An 18434-nucleotide genomic window follows, 5' to 3' on the forward strand; every position below is an offset into this window, starting at 1 on the left:
CAAAATACAAGATTCAATATAGTGCTCAACCATGTAAAATGTCACTTCCAGTGACAACTAATATGGTTGCAAGACTCATACAATGAGCCACCATATCTGGTAGAAAAAACAATATAAAAGACAATGTCCTCTCGAACGGAATTTATGATTGGGTTCCACGTATAGTGTGCTTGTTGTAACTAGAGATCGTCCATAATAGTAACGTTTTACGCGTTCATAGACACGTTTTACGCTTTAAATTTGTGTTCGCAAAAGATTCGGTTTCGGCCGCATCGCTTCTAAATATTCGGGCAAAACCATTTTTATGCAAAATTACCGAATCGGCCGAAAAACTTCGGACAAACGAACATATGAAATATTACTAATGTTTATACACATGAAAACGTTTTTTGTACAATATTTTAGGCTTGTCAAGCTCTGTTTTGTGACAGATAGCCTACATGTAGGTTTTTATGTTGTGGTTGTAGTGGTTGTCGATAGTCCAAGGGTATCAACAAGTTGACTTCGGTTCCACGATTCACTCAAACTTTTCTTGACTTCTTTGCTCAGAACACAATAGATGATGAGAATAAAGAATCCTTGAAGGCCGTTCAATATCACATTAATGTACATCAGGGCAGGATGGTTGACTGGTGAAATACAAAACAATATATTGTCAGCATTTTTAACCAACATTCTTTAAACAATATGATTTGATGGGTACGAATCCCAGCACTGGAGAGTGTTCACAAACCAATCCTCTTAGTATTAATCTTTGGTTCTAATTTTATAAATAATATAGTCAGTTGTGCTTTTTGCCTTTAATTCATTTTAAGGCCAGGTCACCGACTTGTGTAAATACTTATACATATTTGAGGTTATGACATATTATGGAGCGAAAGAAGTAATGAAACGAAGTTATATTGGAAAAGCACATACTTTGTATAAACATAAGAGACCAGGGGATCCCGAGTACAGGCAGCAACATCAACACAGCTCTAAGACTCGCTTTAGCGTGACCGAGATTTACTGCACTAGAATCAGCACCAACTCGGTCTGCTGTCGGTTTGAAATCCTCAGCTTTCCTGCTCATCTCGTAAACGAACATTCCAACTCTTATCGTGATCATTAAGTTGGCGAGCAACACCACAGCAACAGGAGAAATCACACCTGCTACCAGCAGCCACGAGTTTTTCTTGATCCAACATTGCGAGTAGGGATTGACATCTGAGAGTCCATCTAACAGAGCTGGGTTGGAATCCATGTAATTCCCAGTGAGAAACCCGATCAAGGTGAAGACGGTTACTATGACTGCAGGCAATATCCATCCCACTGCCAATTTGATGTTTCTTTCTTTTCCAGGGTTTCCATGATTGAGAGAGTTAATAAAAGTTTTTCGTGAAAGTGTAATACCTTCCAATAACATCCAAGTCGCTACAGAACAAAAAACAATTACGTTTTAGTAAAGTTTAAGGCCAGTGGTGGGATTCAGCCTGTTCGTACCGGTTTTATAGAACCGTCTTACAAAATTTTATGAGATAAGCAAACCGGTTAGCATTACTGGTTACTGTCAACGCACTTTTTATAACAGAACCGACGGAAAAATATGACTTTTCTGATAGAACCGGCTGATAAAAAAATTTAATCCCACCGCTGGTTAAGGCCACAAAAATTAAAGACAGTTTGGTGATTATCTACCTGTACACAAGAGAAAGTAATGTGTCAGAACCGCAGTCATCTCACAAACTTCTTTTACATTTAAAGCCGCATCCCCAGCCAGAATAAACCAATGAAGGAACAGCAAGGCAATACACAGGTTGATTTGCACAACGGTTCGGGTTGATCTCAATCTTTTTCGTACCAGCATCAGTATAACGAGCGCCAGTGCCAGTGAAACTACTGAAATTGACTCCAACACGTACGATATGACCTAAACACAACATAATTTTGTTGCCAAAATGTATACCCTAACTTATAAACGTTTGTTTTACCTTGATGTCTTTGGGTATGATGACAGTATCAAGGATAAGCATTGCTGCAAATATTGTACTGTGGTTTGAAACACAGATAGAGTTTTTGTCAGTCGGATTGATGGTCTGCACACCGAACGTTGAGAATCTGCAAATTAATGATTCACATTTGATACGTCATCGGAAGTCGACTGTCATTAATGGCCAAATTAGTTGTGGCTTAACAACACAAACAAAGTTACACCTCCAAAGCGCAGTGTGTTGTACGAAACAAATAGCCTACATAATTAATAAGTAGCAACCAGTGTTTTTAAGGTGATTTGGGGGACCGAAACGGTCAAATTTCTCCAGCGGTTTCCCAAAATTTGGACTTGCAACTACAACTACAGTTTTTGGTATTTAAATGAAACACTTGCGGTCTCTTAAAACTACTTAGCGGTCACCCAAACCAAACCTTAAAAAAACCCTGAGTGCAACTAAATTTCGTAACACAAGCACAGTTTATTGGTGCGAAGTAAAATTGTATTTAAAATTGTTCACAGTGGTTCTCAGTGTACTAAGTAAGCATGTGTGTTACCCAGATACTTGATTAAATTTGACAAATTATGACGCTAACCCCAGGTGACAACATACAATAAAGACACGCTAATTTCGATTTAAATGCCTACCTAAGTGTTGACTCATCAATGAAAACACATTCCATTCTGGCATCTCGGATTTCAGCTTCACCTTGATCCAATGTATTCTTTACATTTGTCAAGTCTGTGTTTTCATCAGTAAGCTGAATTGAGTAATTGACGGGCACTGAAGTATTAGATGAAATCGTGATTAAGTTAAGTAAGGGAATCTTAAGTGGCACCGTGGAAGCATCTGAATTGCTTTGATTGCTTGCGGACACATCGGGTACAAAGGTTAGCAGGATTTCAACAGTTTCTTTAGTAAACACCACAGCGACTGGCTCTGTCGTGTTTATACCAAGTACAGCCGAACCTTGATACGACGCAATTGGCTGATTCTGGCCACGTGTTGTGTTGACGCTAATGTGGAAGTGCTGTGATTGGTTGTTGCCACAAAGGTCACGTGAAACATTACAAAGCTCCTGCTGACCAGCCGATAACGTAGTTGCTGTTTTCTCCGTCGTCGTTTTGACTGTTGTTGTTGGAGTTGCTGCTGTAACTGTTGTCGTTGTAATTGTTGTTAAAGTTGCATCGATGGTTGGTGTTGTTGTCGGCGTCGTTGTGGTTGTCGGTGTTGTTGTTGTTGTCAGTGTTGTTGTTGTTGTTGTTGTTGTTGTTGCCGTTGTCGGTGTTGCCGTTGTAGGTGTCGTTGTTGTTGTTGTTGTTGTTGTTGTTGTTGTAGGTGTCGTTGTTGTTGCCGTTGTAGGTGTTGTTGCCGTTGTCGGTGTTGTTGTTGTTGTCGGCGCTGTCGTTGTTGTTGTTATTGTTGACGCTGTGGTTTATGTATGAATGTGTATTTTTCGCAAGATGAACACCTTGAAAACTTTTTACGTACCTGTAGAAGAACATATAAACATTCTCTTCGTTCCGCAGTCATCACGTGTTACCTCAACATTGCTATTACCATCCAACTTGACAACCCAACATCCACCGTCGTTATTACCAGTATCTGCTGGTTCAATATTTCCATCCTTACATATGATTTGTGTTTCTCCTGGGAATAAATTTCGTGGGTACGTATTGTTGTGTCAAGAAACAGACATTATATAATTCCAATATAATTCTAAGAAAACTAACTTCTAAATTATCTCATTCCAAAATGAAGTGGAAAACTTAACTTAAAAAAACAAGAGAACAGTCTGAATGACAGGTAAGTACGCATATAGATAAAAGCGTTTTTTTTTTAATTTTGTAAAAATAAGTAGTAAAAATTAATTAATAATAAAGAAAAAGTGCAAGATGACAGTAGAACCATAGTATTTAACTATCCACTATGGTTCTACTGTCATCTTGCACTTTTTCTTTATTATTAATTAATTTTTACTACTTACCCAGTGCAAAAGAAACCAGGCAAAATAAAAATGTCATTCTACTTTGGTCTTTTTGTCAACAGGGTTTCTTAACTTAGGCGGTATAATGTCCAACACTGGACCGTTTTTTTTTCAGCCTATGTGCACTTAAAGGTCGAAATCTGACACACATATGTTTGGCATGGGTATAATGATTGTACTAAGTAATCATACCATCATAATTGATACAAAATGCTGCCGACTCACAGTTGATAGAATGGAAGAATGTTTTAAACAAATATGCGATGTGTAATTTTACACCAAAAAAATCATTGGTAATGATAATGCCTAATAGCTTTACAAAACCAAATTTACCAATGTCATGTTTGTCTACGCGAAAAAACGGATAAAGTATACCTAGGAAATATTAATTAACCTATGTAAGCCGCTCCTGTTTTTCCTTGCAGTAAAATTTTTACAAGTCCACATTCCCACGGCTGTTTAATTATGGCTAACGCTTTTCCGTGTTTTTCACACTCCTTTTGTGCGTTGTTGAAATTCTCGGTTGGGAAAGATTGAATAACAAATGCTGTTACCTCAGTTGATCCTTAAAATATAATGTATTTACTTCGTTTTCAAGTCCTTATAAATAATTCGTTAATCACGGATCAAATTTACTCGTACCAAATTATTGAAATAATGAAAATAATAAAAAATTTCTGACATGTTTCGAATAACACACTCATAGATAATAGATTCAAATACACATTTGGTTTTAACGATTTTATAACCTATAGCAGATGTAATAAAACGTCATAACTACAAGCTGTTGTGTATGCTAGCACCGTTGCAAAGTTGCTTTCGAGCTGCGCGGAAAAGATTGTGTCAAGTCGCGAAAATCTACTAGTTAATAATGTTGCAGAATTGGGAAAATATTGACACCTTCAACAATGTTTATCATGTGTAGACTCTGGCAAAAAATATGTGGTGAAATAGAGAAATAAATTACTAATGTACTTTGAATCGAGTTGTAAACGAGCTCGAATTTCGAGCCCGAACCTGGACCGAACCCGAAAGTACAAGTCCGAAGCCCGGCCCGAATCCGAATCGTTTTTGAAAAGTCGGTTTAAGCCCGAAAGTTTGATTGACTGGCCTCTCCATAAAAGCGTACAAACGTAATAGTGTACATTATACAATTAAACACGTCGTTTTAGGGCTGTTGGGCATTAGGTGAAGTCCAGCAACTAGCTACTTGTTCGGGTAATTTATCTAAAAAAACGGACAGAGAATCTGAAGTCAGGTCCAAATCAAACCCGTACGTTTTTCAAAACCTAAACCCGAACCCGAACCCGACCCGAACTTGGCCCGCAAAGCCCGGTCTGACTTACAACTATGCTTTCAATATTACCCAATAAATCGATGTAAAACATGGCGCATAAAGCTTTACATCACATTCACCTGTAACATCTAGTATTGCGATGGCAGCTATCACCAGTAACGTCGTCCTGGAAGTGGTAATTTTTAACGACATGGCGACAACAAAACTGGGTTTTTCTATGGGTTCCAGTTGGGATAAAAATTTACCTGTTACTTAAACAACAATACTAAATATGGCTAAATGTGTATGTGATACCTGTTTTTACGTCACTTACTCCTAAACCTGAGTTTAAGCCTCCACAGTGGTTATTTTTCCAGGCAAAACAATTTTGAAAACAACTTCTCAGTTATTGCAACAGAAACGCTTTGTTTGAAAACTCGCTTTATGCATGGCACGTATATTGCCTGTTGCTGCAAAGCGCATATAAATCTTATAAACAGTTACTGATCAACACAATTTTACTGTCTGTAATTGAGGTTGAAACAAAGATATATTATAAAGCTATGTCAAACTAGTCAGCAAAAATACTTCTATAGCGCATGTACCGACCAGTCCAGTTGTACAGTGAATAAAATGTGTACACTTGTATATCTGAACTGATAGATACTGGTTAATTACTCTAAACTATATAGGAAGTGAGCGAATAATAACTACTCTCAGAAACCGATTCTAAATCGAGATTTAGCATCAACCTAACCGCTGTGTTATTGACAACGTTGACATACTCATTAGGGTAGATGGGTTTGAATCGTACAGCTTATCAAATGCGAAAAATCCACTGCGTGTAAATAAGGTCATTTACGCACACGAGAAGTGTATCATACCCTTTACCATAGAAGGGAGATCATTATGACCATTGCCATCATGAGATAAACACAGTAAGCCATAAGTTATTAAACATTTTTGTCTTGTTCAGCCCTTGGCCTGGTTCGAAGATAAAATCAACCCTCAGTTTTTCTCAAATAAATGGTCCCGCGAAAACGCTTTAGATCAGTGGTTCTCAAACTTTTTCATATTTTTTTCAAAACGGTCCCTTTGCCATTATTTCGAGGGCTCGCGGTCCTTAAACCGGAATGTCTATTTTAGAAAAGCGAAAAGTGATTGCAGAATTTTAGCAATAGTTGTGCAAAATTGATACAATGATCCAAGGACAGCTTATGACATCAGTAAACCACTACAATTGTGCGCGAACAATTCCATTTTTGTTAGTTGTTATGCAAAAAGGCTATTGTTTAGCAATGGAGACAGTCGATTCTCAATTCTAATTCGATCAGAGCCACTACATAGTGGCTCTGCTTCGATTTAAACTGATTTAGTGATACAAACTGACGTCAAATAAGGTTATAGAAGTACCATCCTGTTCGCGGTGCCCGCAAAGTTGCTTCACGGACCCCTTGAGGACCGCGGACCCCAGTTTGAGAACCACTGCTTTAAATAAACATATCAAATCGTGCGTTTTCTTTTATGCTATTGGGAGGAAAATGACACCTGGATGAGAACCGTTCTTACAAACAGATACACTTGGCTTGTTAAATCGTGTTCTAAAATAAAAACAAAATCGGGCTTTAAATGTACAAAAAAAGGAATAATATAAATTCGGCAATTTTACTTTTATTGTACTTAAAATATTGACGTAGACGTGCTAGTCATGGGATGTACATTTATCTTTGTGCATTTCGTTTTATATAATGCTCTGAGGCCTTACACATACAGTACAATACGCACATCATCCAATAATAAGGTAATTTACAAACAGGCAACTGATTTAATTGTGCTTCTGTTAAACAAGTCACAATTCCTTATTACAGCCTTTTTTGAAAACAACAGGTGAAGGTTTTCAGCTCCCAAACACGTTTAAAACTATGTAGCGGTTGGGACATAATTTGTGCAAACTTTGCAATATTTGTTTACCAAAATAGCTCGGTTTTGACTCGCTAGCTCAAAGGCTGCGAGGAAGTTAAAATGTATAGCAACCAAATCCCACTGTATTGACAAATCATGTTCGGACTTTGTAATATTTCCTGTCGCAGTTAATTAGGATGTAGATGCGACTTTATGATCTGGTGTTTATGTGCTTTAACCGTATGTTTTGTCTCGTGCTGTGATTGGACACTGCTTAGTGTGGGAATTTGTGCAAGAGCCAATCGCAAGAGCACATGTGTACGATTTAATGCCTTTATCCGGGGTATATATAAAACCGCACTCGTTCATTTGGATCTATTTACTTCTTTTCTTCTGTTTCTTATTCTCTCCAATAAACAAACGAACCGAAGTGCATGACACGTGTGTGGAGTTTCCAGGACTCCTGTCCTGACAAGCCCAGGAGCTTGGGAGGTTAAGGACGGTGGTATACCTTTCTAATTTGTAGTGACGCGGTTGTAACCTTGAGACTCATCAGCGAACATTTATAGTGACTCGGTTTATAGCTTGTACCGAGACAACTTATTGAACACTACAACTATGTACACCAAAATACAGGATTCAACATTGTGTTCAACCATGTAAAATGTGACTTTCAGTGACAACGACTATGGTTGCAAGACTAATAAAAGTAGCCACCACATCTGGTATCCAAACAATATAAGATATTGTCCTCTCAAACGGCATTTTTAATGGGGTTGCGCGTATAGCGTGTATGATTTCACAAGAGATCGTTCAAGGTTACCAACCTGTCCAAGTGGAAAAACGATCATATCATATTAAACATAAGTTCATAATTGTTAACGATATTTTAGTTATTGCGTAGTTTGAAAGATTGTGTGTTCCCCTTTTAAACAGAAAAGACACGTTTTACGCATCAGATTTGTGGTCGTAAAAAATTCGGTTTCAGCCCCATAGCAACAAAACATTCGACCAAAATCAATTTTTTTGCGAAATTTCCGATTCGACCGAAAAGCTTTAGACAACCGACCATATGGTATATTACTAGTGTTTACGCACATGATAACGTTTTTTTCTTGTACAACATTTTAGGCATGTCAAGTCCTGTTTTGTTACAGATGTAGGTTTTATGTTGTGGTTGTCGATAGTCCAAGGATATCAACAAGTTGGCTTCGGTTCCAAGATTCAGTCAAACTTTTCTTGACTTCTTTGCTCAATATACAGTAGATGATGAGAATAAAGAGTCCTTGAAGGCCGTTCAAGATCACATTTATGTACATCAAGGCAGGATGGTTGACTGGTAAAATGCAAAACAATATATTGTCAGCTTTTTTAAAACAACATTAATTTAATGGGTTCGAATCCCAGAACTGGTTAGTGTTCATAAACCAATCCTCTCTGATGTATATTAATCTTTGGTTCAAGTTTTATACATAGTCTGTGCTTTTCACCTTTAAAAGACCGGCTCACAGGCTTGTGTAATTACTAATATATTTTTAGGTTATGACATGTTATTGAGCAAAAGGCGTGATTGATAGAAACGAAGTTAAATTTAAAAAAGGACTTACTTTGTATAAACATAAGACACCAGGGGATCCCGAGCACAGGCAGCAACATCAACACAGCTCTAAGACTCGCTTTAGCGTGACCGAGATTTACCGCACTAGAATCAGCACCAACTCGGTCTGCTGTCGGTTTGAAATCCTCAGCTTTCCTGCTCATCTCGTAAACGAACATTCCAACTCTTATCGTGATCATTAAGTTGGCGAGCAACACCACAGCAACAAGAGAAATCACACCTGCCACCAGCAGCCACGAGTTTTTCTTGATCCAACATTGCGAGTATGGATTGACATCTGAGAGTCCATCTAACAAAGCTGGGTTGGAATCCATGTAAGTCCCAGTGAGAAACCCGATCAAGGCGAAGACAGTTACTATGACTGCAGGCAATATCCATCCCACTGCCAATTTGATGTTTCTTTCTTTTCCAGGGTTTCCATGGTTGAGAGAGTTGATAAAAGTTTTTCGTGAAAGTGTAACACCTTCCAATAACATCCAAGTCGCTACAGAACAAAAAACAATTACGTTTTAGTAAAGTTTAAGGCCAGTGGTGGGATTCAGCCGGTTCGTACCGGTTTTATAGAACCGTCTTACGAAATTTTATGGGATAAGCAAACCGGTTTGCATTACTGGTTACTGTCAACGCACTTTTTATAACAGAACCGACTGAAAGATATGACTTTTGTGATATAGAACCAGCTGACAAAAAAATTGAATCCCACCGCTGGTTAAGGTCACAAAAAGTAAACAAACTTTGGTGATTAACTACCTGTACACAAAAGAAAGTAATGTGTCAGAACTGCAGTCATCTCACAAACTTCTTTTACATTTAAAGCCACATCCCCAACCAGAATACAACAATGGAGGAACAGCAAGGCAATACACAGGTTGATTTGCACAACGGTTCGGGTTGATCTCAACTGTTTCCGCACCAACATCAGTATAACGAGCGCCAGTGCGAGTGAAGCTACTGAGATTGACTCCAACACGTAAGATACAACCTAAGAACAAACTAACTTGATCAACAAAATGTATGTCAAATCTCTGAAAACGTTGTTTCACCTTGATGTCTTTGGGTATGATAACAGTATCAAGGATAAGCATTGCTGCAAATATTGTACTGTGGTTTGAAACACAGATAAAGTTTTTTCCGGTCGGGTTGATTGTCTGCAGACCGAACGTTGAGAATCTGCAAATTAATGATTCACATGTGATACGTCATCGGATGTCGCCTGTCATTAATGGTCAAATTGGTTGTGGCGAAACAACACACACAAAGTTACACCTCTAAAGCACAATATGCTGTAAGAAACAAATATATAATTAACAAAAACAACTAAATTTTGTACTATTAGCAAAGGTTGTTTGTGCGAAGTAAAATACTATTTGAAAATGTTCACAGTGGTCCTCAGTGTATTAAGTAAACATGTGTGTTAACCCAGAAACTTGACTGAATATGACACGGTATGAAACTATAACAGCCAGGTTATAGCATACAATAAACACACGCTAGTTTAAATCAACTGCTTACCTAAGTGTTGACTCATCAATGAAAACACATTCCATTCTGGCATCTCGGATTTCAGCTTCACCTTGATCCAATGTATTCTTTACATTTGTCAAGTCTGTGTTTTCATCAGTAAGCTGAATTGAGTAATTGACGGGCACTGAAGTATCCGATGAAATCGTGATTAAGGTAAGTAAGGGAATCTTAAGTGGCACCGTGGAAAAATGTGAATTGCTTTGATTGGTTGCGGACACATCGGGTACAAAGGTTTGCAGGATTTCAACAGTTTCTTTAGTAAAGACCACCGCAGCTGGCTCTGCCGTGTTTATCCCAAGTACAGCCGAACCTTGATACGACGCGATTGGCTGAGTTCGGTCACGTGTTGTGTTGATGCTAATGTGAAAGTGTTGTGATTGGTTGTTGCCGCAAAGGTCACGTGAAACATTACAAAGCTCCTGTTGACCGGCTGATAACGTAGTTGCTGTTTTTTCCATCGTAGTTGTAACTATTGTTGTTGTTGCTGCTGTAGCTGTTGTCGTTGTGATTATTGTTAAAGTTGCATCGATGGTTGGTGTTGTTGGTGGTGTTGTTGTTGTTGTTGTAGTTGTCGGTGTTGTTGTTGCCGTTATCGGTGATGTTGTTGTCGGTGTTGTTGTTGCCGTTGTCGTTGTAGGTGTTGTTGTTGTTGCCGTTGTAGGTGTTGTTGTTGTTTCCGTTGAAGGTGTTGTTGTTGATGCCAGTGGTGTTGTTTCAGTTGTCGGTGTTGTTGCCGTTGTCGGTGTTGTTGTTGTTGTCGGTGTTGTTGTTATAGGTGTTGTTGCCGTTGTCGCTGTCGTCGTTTTTGTTGTTGTTGACGCTGTGGTTTATATACAAATGAGTATTTTTTGCAAGTTGAACACCGTTAAAACTTTTTACGTACCTGTGTAGGAACATATAAACATTCTCTCCATTTCGCAGTTATCACGTGTTACCTCAACATTTCCATTTCCATCCAACTTGACAAACCAACATTCACCGTCAATATTACCAGAATCTGCTGTTGTAATATTTCCATCCTCACATATGTTTTGTGTTGCACCTTGGAATAAATTTCGTTGGTAGGTTTTGTTATGACAATAAGCGTGTAAGCCAATATAATTCCAAAATCCTTATGCCAGTCTCAAAATAAGCGCAAAACCAAGCAACAAGTAAAAGCAATCGAATGGCGGGTGTGGATATAGTCCGTAAATATAAAGGAGACTTTGTTGGTTTAAAAATTTTTTTTGGGTTTGAAACTTTGTTTAATTTTTTACAATTTTTCGTGGCTTGCCTTTACGCAATGAAAAAACTGTCTGTTTCGCTATAATTTGTGATCACCAGCGGCTCATGTTTTACATTGACCTTGAGTAAAAAACTGCCAGAACTAGAAAAGAAAGTGCGATATTTAAAAAAAAACAAGGTGGATAGTTTGATACCATTAAAATTTGGTGATTTCAATCGCCTGTTTTGAACTATTTTATTCCATTTAAACTTTGACAACTTAACGTTTTAATAACTTTGACTGAAAGTTTTAACATCGAGGCAATGGTCTCCTTGGTTGAAGATTGTCTGAATAAGGATATGGACTGAAAATCGATGGTAACAACAATACAAAACCACAATTTATCACAAGTGTTATGTCACAAAATTTTACAAATAAATTACACAACGTTTACCTATGTAAGCCGCTCCACTTTGTCCCTGCTGCAGTAAGCATTTAATAGTTTTACAATCTTTCTGTTTTTCAATTAAGGCTAACGTTGCTCTTTTATTTACACACTCCAGTTGTGCTTTCTCTAAATTCTGATTTTGTGATTGACAAAGAAAGAATAATTTGTTTGCAGTCGGTTCTGAAATACGTAAAAACGTTTTTCATTAGATCTAATTAAATCGTTTAAAGTGAATAGGATTAGCAAGAATCCAATGTTGTTACGAAAAACATTTTGATATGTTTATAATGCTGCAAGAAATCAAACTGCTTTGACTTGCAAGGTCCAGAACAAACAATCTTCTTTCTTATTTCAAAAATGGTTATATTGCAAGTTATTACCAATTGTAAGCTACACAGGCTGTACATTAGAGTTGTAAGCGAGTCCAAATAAATACTGAAACGTACCAGTACAAGCCCGATACGCGGCCTAAACTCGATTTAAAAAGATACAGCCCGATTTAGGCATAAAGGTTTAGAAATGTTGTACAAATAAGGCCGTGTGTTAAGTCAGACTATCACCAATCCTGTTTTGTTTAAACTCAAGTCTGAAACCGACCCGAACCCGAACCGACTTACAACTCTATATGGGCTGCATTAAATGATTACGTGGGACCTTTTTAACTCAATAAATTACTGTAACTCAACTAAAATGTAGTGTTAAACCTAACCTTGTGCTTGAAATTAAAGTCAGCATATTTGCGTAGAAACTGATACATTTTTTGTATTTTACACAATCGAATGTTTGGTGCGTTGCACAGCGTATTGCTCGCAAACAAATCTAAAAAAATTGATTGATTTGCCTTATTTGATCCTGTTAAGAAGTCAGTTCTTAGCAAAAATGCGTAAATGTGTTTGTCGTTCGGTGTGGCAAAAAAGATAACAATGCAAGTTCCCTGTCGTTGCATAACTCTATTTTGCGAAAGAACTAGGTGACCTAATGTTGTACTGTTATGCCATGCAGAATCACTACACCGGACTTAGAACGCAGTTTAAATCTTAAAAAATGTCCAACAAGCTTACCAGTGTTTTGAGTTTGTGTACAGCCCGAAGAGTTTTGAGTAGAAGAAGCTGTAGGATACAAAATGTATCTTATTTACTAGGTAATCATAATTTGTGATGGTTTTTAACGAACAAAATTGCATCACGAGTTTGAAAATGTTTGTTTCAAGGCTGACATGATTTAGCTTTAGTATGAACACATATATTTTGCTTGTGCAAGCATCGTCAGTGTCTTATTTTGAATAAATGCTATTTTCAAAGTAGACCTAAATTATGTTCAGAATTTACTGTCCATTGATGGTGAACGTAATTTTCTCTTATTGTCATGTACTTCTGGTAACTTAGTTATATAATATACCACACCAAAAACACCACCTACTTACTAAAAGACCGACCCTTGTTAGTTTTGCGTACTATTTTTAACCTACCAGTAACTTGACAAGCATAATAGTGATAGCTGTCGCAGGGTACATTTTTAAATTGAGTGTCGTTTGCGATCACTATACAGCCATTTTTAAAACCATCTCCGAAACCAGTCCAATTCAATGGAGTACCATCCTCGATCCATATTCCATCTTTTGCTCCTGCCATTGAATGCGCAGTTATAATAAATTTTACTGCAGTTTTAAGACAACATAGCATCAGTTTATTGTCTATTGTTTTACCGATCGGACATATTTACTTTGACGGATAGATATTATCTTTCACACTACTAAATTAATATTTTTATTTACTGAAAAATTGCTTTGACAAAATATTTCTTCACTTACCGATATACAGGCCGTATTTGGGCAACTGTAATTTCACAAAATCTTGCAACAAAGCATAATCCCCTTCACAATCGATCCGAACGGGCTTGAGATTTTCCGAAGAACACATCGTCTCATTAAACTGTCCATACCGGGGGATAATAATATAATCCGCTGGAAACAATGTGCAACAGATTAGTGTATTAAAGTATACCCAAGGTTCCACAGTAAGTAGAAGCAGCATTTTTTTGTTTCCAACTTTGTGGTTTGAAACCAGAACGCACCTAAATATAACTTTCTATTATTTTGGCTACACACAAGTCAACAACCGTAGATCATCCAAATCTTGCGACCCATATGGTGAATTTTAGTTTTGCGAAACTCCGAGGCCACACGCTAAATATAAAGTTGTAGTAAAGTTAAATGCGAAAGGCTAGGTTTTTGTTTAAAAACGGATCATGTTAAAGTAGTTGTATACTGGTATGGGACCAATCGGCCATTAGTATAGGCCTACAGTAACCGTTAGCAAACGTTATAAACTCACCTGAAACTTGTACCATTTGCAAAGCAACTACCATCAGAAATATGGAGCTCCAAAACGTGTTTCTCCTAAACGACATGATTGCATGTGTGCCAACGGTTTTAACCCGTCCAACAATATTTAAACAAAACCTAGTAATGACCGATTCTTTGTTCTAACTCATCTGTATCGAACAACTAAATACTATTTATTAATACTGAAACATGTGGTAATTTATTTAAAAAAATGTTCAAATAATAGTTTTCAAATAAACTATGTCAAAACAATCAGCTTGAACATACACAGTTGCATATAAACTGAATGAAATGGTTAGCGTACACATACATATTTATCTGAACTTAAGGGGGACTGCTTAATTACTTTAAACTATAGAGGAAGTGGGCAATTAACACTTATTCTCAGAAACCGATTCTAAATCGAGATTTAGCATCAACCTAACCTCCGTCTTTTTGATAATGTTGACATATTTATTAGGGTAGATGGGTTTAAAACGTACAACGTACTTTGTACCAAGAATAGCATATTATGATCTAATGCGAATAATCTTCCGCGTGTAATTACGTTAAGGTTATTCACACATACTTAAAGTGTCATACCCTTTAACAGAGATCATTATGACCATTGCATATACGTTTAAATTAATGCAACCGGTCATTGAACTCATGAGATAAACGCAATAAATGGTCCCGATAAATCGTTGCAAAAACTAACAAGTTGTTTATTAGTTAACTTAAATCTCATGCTCCTAGCGTACATGCGACACTTTAAATAATGTGTTTTCTCAATTGTCAAATCTTCGTTTTATTATGTTAACTAATTAAATTATACAAAAAATCTATTTGGGCAATTTTAGCGGCATTCATCCGGCCACATTGCGTTTCAGTGATACTTTTGCATAAATGTACATACGCAAGGGGTGTTTTCAGTGCGTTTAGCCGTACTCCTTATGTAAGTTAGATACTGATGTAGGCGTGCTTGCCGTTGGATGTAGATTTATTTTACTGGTGTACTTTGGACATCGTGCAGTGCTTTTCGTACAAACATTAAAATTTACACAACAGCCACAGCACCCACATAGATAATAGCTTTGGTTTGAAATGTTTTCCCCAGTTTTTATTTGTTGCGTATGTTTTAGTTTATAAATTGTCACGAATGTAAGGATATCTTTAAGTCTTGCTTTACGGAAAGCTTTGTTTTGTCCGGAACCTGCCAAATTTTTTGTTTTGGCACAATTAACATGTGTACAATTGCAAGTGAACAGTCAGGTGCACAATCCATTTTTGATGAACAAACTAATTAAGTGACTGTCTAAAAAATCAATACTGCTTGTATTAATCATGTAAAAAGTCTGAAACTATGTAAAAAAAGTAGTTCACCTTAAAAAATAAGAAAGGTACATATTTTTAAAACACAACACCGGTCAAACACCAACAATGCAACCAGAGAAAAACGTTACGATTCACATCTGGCCTTTGTAGGTTTATAAGTAGTCATCTCATGATATAGCCAGATAACTTAGATGTTGTAAAGTCAGCACTGACTGTTAGTTGTTTGTAGTTTGTTGTCATTGAAAATCCTTGTTGAAAAGTTTGGTTTGTTTCATTGAGGCACCAAATTTTGTCTGGAAATTTTATTTAAATGTTGACGACATAGATTCCCACAAACGGCGCTGGTTTAATACTTGTGTAAGAGCGTTTTTGACATCGTTGCTGAGAACACAGTAGATGAGAAAGATGAACAAACCCTGAAGTCCGTTAAGGATCACATTGAGATACATCAAAACAGTGTGATCAACTGCAAAAATGCAACAACGTTTAGTTACTCACTGTGGCTGTTTGTCATAATGTAAACGAAGCCCAACACTTTGGTTAAATTTAACCCCTATCAGGATCGCGAAGGCGACCTGAGTATGACGTAACTCGGATACGCAAAATATATATCGAAGAGCTATTAATAGAGTTTTAAAAAAAAGTATTTTATTTTTTTAATGTATAACATATACTAACATTAAGCAACGTAACACAAGCAAACTTACCTTGTATGAGCAAAAACACCCACGGAATACCAAGCACCGGTAAAAGCATTAAAACAGCTCTGAGACTCGCTTTGGCGTGAACCAGCTTTGTCTGCACTGCGTTTGAATCAGCAGCACGTCGATCTGCCGTCGGTTTAAAATCTTCAGCTTTCCTGCTCATCTCGTAAACGAACATTCCAACTCGTATCGTGATCATCAAGTTGGCGAGCAAGACCACAGCGAGGGGAAGAACCACACCCGCTACTAGCAGCCACGAGTTTTTCTTGATCCAACATTGCGAGTAGAGATTGACATCTGAGAGTCCATCTAACAGAGCTGGGTTGGAATCCATGTAAGTCCCAGTGAGAAACCCGATCAAGGCGAAGACAGTTACTATGATAGCTGGTAAGATCCATCCAACTATGAGTTTGATCTTTCTTTCCTGTCTTTTATCCCCAGAGGTAAGTGAGTTTATGAAAGTTTTTCTAGACAATGTCACTCCTTCCAGTAACATCCACGTTCCTGCATTAGATATAATTCGTTGTAAGTAGGAATGAAGACCAAACTTTAAAACAAAAACAAAATTGAAGGAAGGACACATACTCATAAATATTTGTGGAACCAGCCCTAAAGCGTTCAGATCAGCGATCAGGGCAAACTAATGTATAAACTATAAACCATAGTATTCCCGGACCAATTGTTGTAAGAACCAGTGTTGGTTATTTACCGTCGCTTGTTTACTTTTTGCTCTCAGACCCCCTTTATTGCACCTTAATTTTAACCCCCATTGTTTGCAGATTTGGTAGAGATTGTCGATGCTTTTACAGTTGATATATATCCTATTTAACACTGATAGTTGACTCATTTTGATTCAGAAGCAATGGCTCTTTCTTACTTCACTTGGATAGTGGAGTAGGTAATCCTAAAACTAGCATATTTTTACGACATATATGTCAATTAAGGCAGGGGTCGGCAACCTTTTTTCCACTGCGGACCGTTTTTAAAACTGAAATTTTATCGCGGACCGACCTGAAAAATTATACGGCCCGGTAACGAACTCGTCGCGGACCGGTACCGGGCCGCGGCCTGGCGGTTGCAGACCACTGAATTAAGGCATTGTTGCATATTTAATTTACCTGCACATAGTAGAAAGTAGTGGATAAAAACCGCAGTGACTTCGCAAACTGGTTTCACGCTCAAGGCAGCCTCTCCGATTAGAATGAAAAGATGGAGGAAAAACAAGGAAGTGCACAGACATATCTGCACAACTGTTCGCGACGAACGCAGCTTGTTTCGCACTAACATCAATATGACAAATGTCAGTACGAGTGAGATCATCGAAACTGCTTCCAATACGTATGACGTTATCTGGAACATGAAACGTTAAAACGGTTCTGAAACTTCTCTATCAAACGCAAAGAATTTAAAGTTTTGGCTTCGCGTGGATTTAATCAAACTGGTTTGGAAACATGGAAGTATCAGACAAGTCAAGAAGGAAGTAAGTATGTTAAATGTAGCAAAGCATGTACCGATCTACAATAGCTTTGTGCTCTGAAGCCAAAATGTGCTAGGGCCCATTTTCGCCCGATTAAAGAAGTTATGTTGCTGATGTAAGTAAAATTGTTTTTGCCACTGTAAAACCAAAAAAATCCAACAAAACTTAACTTATCTTATCGTTACACAAGCTTTTGCTGCCAGGCATAATTACAAGTTTATAGTGGCAAATGTTAATTTTATTGTAAAATACAATTGCCGGAGGAGCTCTATAAACTTGTTATCTTATCTTTGTTATGAAGCGAATCCATGTCCGAAAAGGCTTTGAAAACAGTTACTTTTCCAGAAAATGGACAAGATAAAAAAGTTATTCTTTATACCTTAACTCCGTACGGAATCCGAACAACGTTGACAATCAACATTGCAGCAAATATTGTGCTGTGGTTTGAGACGCAGACAAAGTCGTTGTTCTTAAAATTTACGGTTGTAATTCCAAATGTTGAAAATCTGTAAAAGCGGATGTAAATGCGAATGTCCCATGGTAGTTTTTTGACATTTTACTTTAAATTTAAATTAAGTTCGTTATTCAGAAATTCTGGAATCTTTTTGGGCAAAAAGCAAGGTAGCATAAAAGTTAGAGACAAAATGAATTGTAGCACTTTAACCA

This window comes from Phallusia mammillata, chromosome 4 (genome assembly GCF_965637545.1).
Source record: "Phallusia mammillata chromosome 4, kaPhaMamm4.hap1.1, whole genome shotgun sequence".
In the NCBI taxonomy this organism is placed as follows: domain Eukaryota; kingdom Metazoa; phylum Chordata; class Ascidiacea; order Phlebobranchia; family Ascidiidae; genus Phallusia; species Phallusia mammillata.